The sequence below is a fragment of the Bison bison genome, unplaced genomic scaffold (assembly GCF_000754665.1).
Source record: "Bison bison bison isolate TAMUID 2011002044 unplaced genomic scaffold, Bison_UMD1.0 scf7180017846604, whole genome shotgun sequence".
Classification (NCBI taxonomy): Eukaryota; Metazoa; Chordata; class Mammalia; order Artiodactyla; family Bovidae; genus Bison; species Bison bison.
The window spans coordinates 8,373-15,096 of record NW_011477177.1 but is presented as its reverse complement, the minus strand read 5'-3'; the positions used below and the strand labels follow the sequence as shown (position 1 = coordinate 15,096).

Genomic DNA, 6,724 nt, shown 5'->3' with positions numbered 1-6,724 from the left:
TCAGTGTGTATCTTGAAAGGAATGCTCTGGAACTTAGCTACTGAGGAATCCTTTCTAGTCCTTGTAAAACCATTGATTTCGTGAGATGGATGGACTTCATTTCTAAGTTCCTGGCCTTAGGGAGATGACTTACATCCCTCCAAATCTATGCATAAGACTACTAAAATTCTCTAGGAAATATATCTTAGAAAATTGATGTTTTTCTCACAATCTCTACAGATAGGAGGTCACAGGGGAAAACAGCTTCTTTGTATTCTGTAAAAGAAAGAAAGTGAAAGTCGTTCAGTCATGTCTGACTCTTTGCTACCAGGAACTATACAGTCCATGGAATTCTCCAGGCCAGAATACTGGAGTGGGTAGCCTTTCCCTTCTCCAGGGGATTTCCTCAACCTAGGGATGGAACCCAGGTCTCCTGCATTGCAGGCAAATTCTTTACCAGCTGAGCCACAAGGGAAGCATTCTCTAGACTAAGTCAAATCTATAGGTACAGAGCTGATCTTAAATTAGCATTGATACACTAACCTAGTACCTAATCTACATACCCATATGAGAGCATATAATAATGATTAGAGAATGTGCTAAAGGAGATGTAGAATTTTTTGGTAGAAAAAGTATTATTTTGAGAAATGGTGATTTAAAAGAATATATCATTTATACAGAAGAATCTAACTACTGGGAAAGATGAGTATTTTTTTTCTGAAATTAAATAAAATGAAAGTTGGACTTCATAGTTGGCTGAGTCTAAAATAACATCCAAATGAGCAGGTTATCAACTGACTAAGAGAAGCAGAGAAGATACTTGTTGGTCTCAGTCTTTTATCTACATACCTATATTAAGTGGTTTCTCTTTGAAAGTCATGATTTTAGACGCGGAATTTTTTGTGTTCCATTGTCCAATGGAGGCTCTGGTAATCCACTCTGGAAAACTTTCACTGTACATTATTGAAGTGAAGTGAAAGTAGCTCAGTTGTGTCCGACCATTTGCGATCCCATGTACTATATAGTCCATGGAATTCTCCAGGCCAGAATACTGGAGTGGGTAGCCTTTCCCTTCTCCAGGGGATCTTCCCAACCCAGGGGTTAAACCCAGATGTCCTGCATTGCAGGTGGATTCTTTACCAGCTGAGCCACAAGGGAAGCCCAATAATACTGGAGTGGGTAGCCTATCCCTTCTCCAGGGGACCTTCCCAACCCAGGAATCAAAACAGGGTCTCCCGCTGTGGGCAGATTTTTTTACCGACTGAGCTCTCAGGGACATCAGTACATCATTAGCTCTAGCAAAACATAACATGGGGCAGACTAAAAGGCATACATTAAATTTTAAGATGTCAATTAATGTTCAGGAGTTTTATTCCTGTGCTTTTTAGGGAGATAAGACTATAAAGGAAGACGCAAATTACATCATGAAAAAGCCTTCAGGGATGCTAAGGTAGTTGGATTTTTAAGGTAAAGCTTGTGATCTCAATGCCAGCAATGAGTAATCTGAAAATAGCATTTTTGCAGAAGTATTCACAACAGCCAAGATATGGAAACATCCTAGGTGTCCATTGACAGATGAATGGATAAAAAAGTTGTGCAGTACACACACACACATATATATGCACATACATACAATACAATACTCAGCCACAAGAAAGAAGGAAATTCTGCCATTTGCAACCACATAGATGAACTTTAAGGACATTATACTAAGTGAAATAAGTCAGACAAAGACAAGTATTGTATGCTGTCACTTATTTGTGGAATCTAAAAAACTGATCTCATAGAAGCAGAGAGCAGAATAGTAGGTTCTAGGTGTTGGGGAGCAGAGAAGGAGGAGAAATGTTCAAAGGGTACATAATTTCAGTTATAAAATAAATACATGATGAGTATCTAATATACAGGATTGTGACTGTAATTTAAAATATTGTATTCAATACTTGAATGTTGCTGAGAAGATCTTAAATATTCTCACCACAAGAAAGAAGTGGTAATTATGTGGCTGGTGGTAATCACTTTACAATATATGTGTATAAAATCAACGCATTTTATAACTTCAACTTACACAGTGTTATATGTCAATTATAGCTCAATAAAGTTGGAAAAAATAAAAAAAAGAAAAATGTTCCATTTAAAATAGACCAAAAATAATTAATATCCAGAAATATATTTAACTAATATGTACAAAACATATACTTTAAAAACAAAATTGTTAAAATTCAAAGGATAAATAAATGGATGGAAAGATATATCATATTTCCCTTATGTCACATGTGAAAATTAACTGAAAATGGATGAAGCACAAACATTAAGAAGAAAAAAAAATGCTTTAGATAGGATAGGTGAAAGTTGTGATCCTGGATTAGGCAATGGTTTCTTAGCTATGATACTAAAACCTCTGTTTTAGAATAACAATATTTTTATCTCTTATAGCAGGATAAAATTAGAGTCAATTGCCTATAATGGATATGGTGATCATATTGCTGCATAGGGAGAAAGCCTCTCTTATAATGATTATTTAGGAATATTTGTTGCCTGATTTGATAATTTATGTTCTACCCCAAAATCTGTTTCTATCTTCACTAGCCTAAGAGAGAGACAAAACACAAACTATATTTATATTAGAAGTTTGAAATCATTATGTACCTTTCTGGAGCTCTGTTATCAGAGAGGACTTATTCTGTTCTGATATTTGGGTACCTAGAAAAAAATGTAAGTAATCTTTTAAAATATTAACATTGATTTAAATAAATCATAATAATTTTAGTTTTTAGTTTAAACATGGTGTTTTTAGGATTTAGGATGATCTGGAAAAAATTGCTTTAAGAATAATTAATAAGGTAATGAAGACTGGGGGGGTGCATATTTCAAAAACCTTAGAGAAGAGACTCCACCACCTCTTACAATACTTGGTTCAAGCAATCTCAAGAATTAATTTGTTTTTCTCAATAAGGTGTTTCAATTTCTTAAAGTATATCTTTGAGTTATGAAATCAGAAAATATCTATGTACATATTTAATTTTCCCTACAATCATTCTGTAATTTATATTTTGCTCAACTCACAATAACCATTCAATATTTAGGCTAAATGCACACATTAAAATAAGAGTTCTATTCCATAATAATATGACATTTTAGAGGCACCGACGATCATTAAAATGAAAGGTTCAATCATAATCTTTCAAAACTTGACTTATGTGGAATAAAAGTTATCACTCTCACTATAGTATACATCAAGACAAAACAGACAATTCCCAGGATCACAACAATGAGCTTCTCTCGAGCTGATGGTGAATCTGCAGGGAGAGAAAAGGAAACACTGAGAAAGGAGTGATGGAGACAGTTATTTTAGAAGAACAAAAGATCCCACATCCGTGAGAATTTAAAGACATCAACTTGGACCCCAAAACATTTACCATTGCAATCCTCCTCTCAGAATATACCATTTCTTTTTCAGCAAATATAAGGCTTCATGAGTTGTAGATCAAAGACTACAAATTACAGCAATGCCTGGGTAGGTAGTCCTAGAGGAGGGCATGGCAACCTTTTCCAGCATTCATGCCTGGAGAATCCCCATGGACAGAGGAGCCTGGCGGGCTACAGTCCATGGGGTGGCAAAGAGTTGGACACAACTGAGCGACTAAGCACAGCACAGCACATATGTCATATTAGAATATTGTATTTCAAACTCCAGGTCTAAGTCTCATCAATAAAATCATGTAAGCGGGTAAATGCTTTACACTTGCAGGGGTAGTTCCTGTCATTCCATTGACATAATGAAAGGCAATTTGAAAGTTTAATCCCACGTAGGTTTTCTCCTGCTCAGCTGCTAAAATTGATCTTTTCAGGATCTTACCTCTCATTTGCTGTCTCCTGGTGTCCTTAACCAGACTCGGTTCTGAGTAGTTTTCCTTTTGGTTCTTCATCTCTGTGGCTGTTTAATGTCAAGGATGTTGCTCTATGGAAACTTCACATAAGTAGTTAATAAATGGTGTATAAAATCACAAGAAACCTTGAAAGGTTAAACTGGGTGATGTGTGAGATCAGTTAACAGCACTCATTTAGCAGCTGAGCAAATCCAAGTTTGGTTCTCATTTCAGTAGACCTTTAGACAACTGTTTCATGGTAGAGTAAGTAGTTTTAAAGATACTATTTGGTGTTTAATAACAAAGAGTGGTGGGAATGTGTGGGAGGTGAGAGGGAAACTCAAAGGAGGGGACATATGTACACCTATGGTTAATTTATGCTGATGTATGACAGAAATCAAACCAATATTGTAAACCAGTCATCAATCAGTTAAAAACAAATAATTCTCTGTTTGACATAATGTTACTTGTTTATTGGAACAATGAAAATTAGTAGATAACTGAAAAAGTTCATAAATAGTAATATCCTGATGAAATGAAAGTCAAAATTCACAGAAACACTTGAAAATTGTTATAATATCTTTGTTCAAATTAAAGTCCATATTGGAAAAACATGCACCAATTATATAGGTAAGTTTAAAATCCATTAAAAGTTAAAGACAGCTTTCTCTGATGAGGGAATAACAGTATTGGCATATATGGTACACTCTGCATTAAACTACTTTAATAGGGACATTCATTAATGAAAAGGGAATGAGATGCTATCAAATAATTGTATTTTGAGTGATTGTGGAGCTCAAAGAAATCATTAAAAAATTAAAGAAATATTTTATATGTTAAAAATGGTACATGACATATTAAATTCTCCAAAAGAGTTTATCATATAAAGACAAAACAATGTTAAAATGACATTAAATACTTATTTTACATGAGTAATTGACAATTGACAATGGCTAAGATATGAAATCACAAAATGATAAGGAAAAGCATACATCATTTATGGAAGAACAATGTTGGTACAAACTTCCAGGAAGATCCTGAGGCTGTTAAGTCAATGAGGGAAGCTTTAGTTGTATCAGCAATTATAAGAAGTCAATAATGTGCCTTAATAATTCAGTCAATGGATTCTGTAGTCAGTGCAATCTACAATTAATTCTGGCTTTGAAATTTACAATGTATGACCTTTAAAAATTATTTAGTATTTAGCAAATGAGTTTACTAATCTAAAATGAGAATAAAAATATGTATGATATAAAGCATGTAAAACACCTAATATTAAATTTGCCTTTTATTTTATTTCTTATTTTAATACAATTGCCATGGTATTATTCATATTAGGCAATATAATTTATTAGACAGAAATCTCTGTGTTAGTGTGTTTTATCTTTTTTCAAATTTATGACCAAGTTTTTATAAAGCATTTGATAGTATATAATTGAGGTAATCCAGCATTTTACTGGAGGTACCATATTCTGATTTTTACTTTAATTAGACCAGTGAAGAATTTTATTGGCCATTCACAACTCTATGAATCCATTTTAAGAACCTATTTTTAAGGGCTGAGTTAAATATTTAATACTATATCTAATTATATGTCTATTGATGACAAAATACAATGTTAACTGTCCCTTGTCCTGATGCTTCTGATACTTCATCTTAAATTGGATTGATTAACAAATTCAGTTATACATGAAAGTTTTCATTTGAATAATGTCTGCAGGCAAGAATTTGAACATTTTAAGAAATCTTCCCAAATACTTCATATTTTATTCTTATTTTCTCCCAAAATTAAAATACCCAAATATCAAATACAGATACCAATATCTCTTTAATTTGTTTGCTTAGCAATTGTCCCTAAGTCGAACCACATTGGCATTTGTAATCTCCTGGTAAATGGGATGAGGAATTAGGAAGGAGAGGGAAACACATACCTTCTACAGGCCAGAGTCCTGCCTCTTCTCGTGAGTGGCCAGGTTACTGTGAAAATCAAACAATGTCTGTGGTCTTCACAGACTGCCCTGTGAAGGCCCAGAGTGAAACAATAGTGGAAAAAGTACATTCTTATCACCGAGTCACTGAAACAGGAAATTCTTACGCTTGGGTATTTTGAAGACAGTTTATCTCATCACACAACTCCAGAATATAGGAGACTTTGGATATGTAGTGTATCAGTTAGTTTGTTCTTTGGTGAGTTCTTCTGAGAATTGATTTCACTTTCTAAAAGATATAGGGGGACAAAGGACATGATCACCCTGCTGTTAACTTGCTTTCACTTCATTCATCAATGCTGAACATCTACTCCTTGTCAAGAGTAACTTCAATGTTTAAGTTTTACTTTTAGATAAGTTTGCTAAATCTAGGCATTATTTATTTCTTTTCCTTATAATCTCCTTGTGTCATTTCTATTATAATGGAGGAAATCATAATTCCATTAACAGTACATATTTAAGGATACTTGTCCCTAATTCAGAAGAGTTACTACATTTTAAACTTTTTTAACTGTCATCTAATTTTTGGCTTTCTAAAATCTATAAAAATGGAATATAAATCTGTAGTTATATACCAATTTATTGTTGTTTTTCAGTCGTGAAGCCATGTCTGACTCTTTGTGACTCTGTGGACTGCAGCAGGCAAAACTTCCCTTTTACAATCTCCCTGAGTTTGATCTAATTCACATCCAGTGATGGGCTTCCCTGGTGGCTCAGATGGTAAAGAATCTGCTTGTGATGCAACAGACCTGGGTTCAATCCCTGGCTGAGGAAGATCCCCTGGAGAAAGAAATGGCAACCCGCTCCAGTATTCTTGCCTGGAAAATTCCATGGAGAGAGGAGGCTAGCGGGGCTACCGTCCATGGGGTCACAGAATCAGACATGACTGAA

The 6,724-nt window shown here is 34.4% G+C and overlaps 1 long non-coding RNA gene across 1 annotated transcript; it reads right to left on the bottom strand.

Annotated features, from left to right (window-relative positions):
- Positions 1-3,099: 3,099 nt before the first annotated feature.
- Positions 3,100-6,044, bottom strand: LOC104988855. Its single transcript, XR_825291.1, has 3 exons — positions 5,777-6,044; positions 3,836-3,946; positions 3,100-3,275 (listed from the first exon to the last, which is right to left on the bottom strand). It is a non-coding gene; the product is annotated as an uncharacterized LOC104988855 (long non-coding RNA).
- Positions 6,045-6,724: the final 680 nt, after the last annotated feature.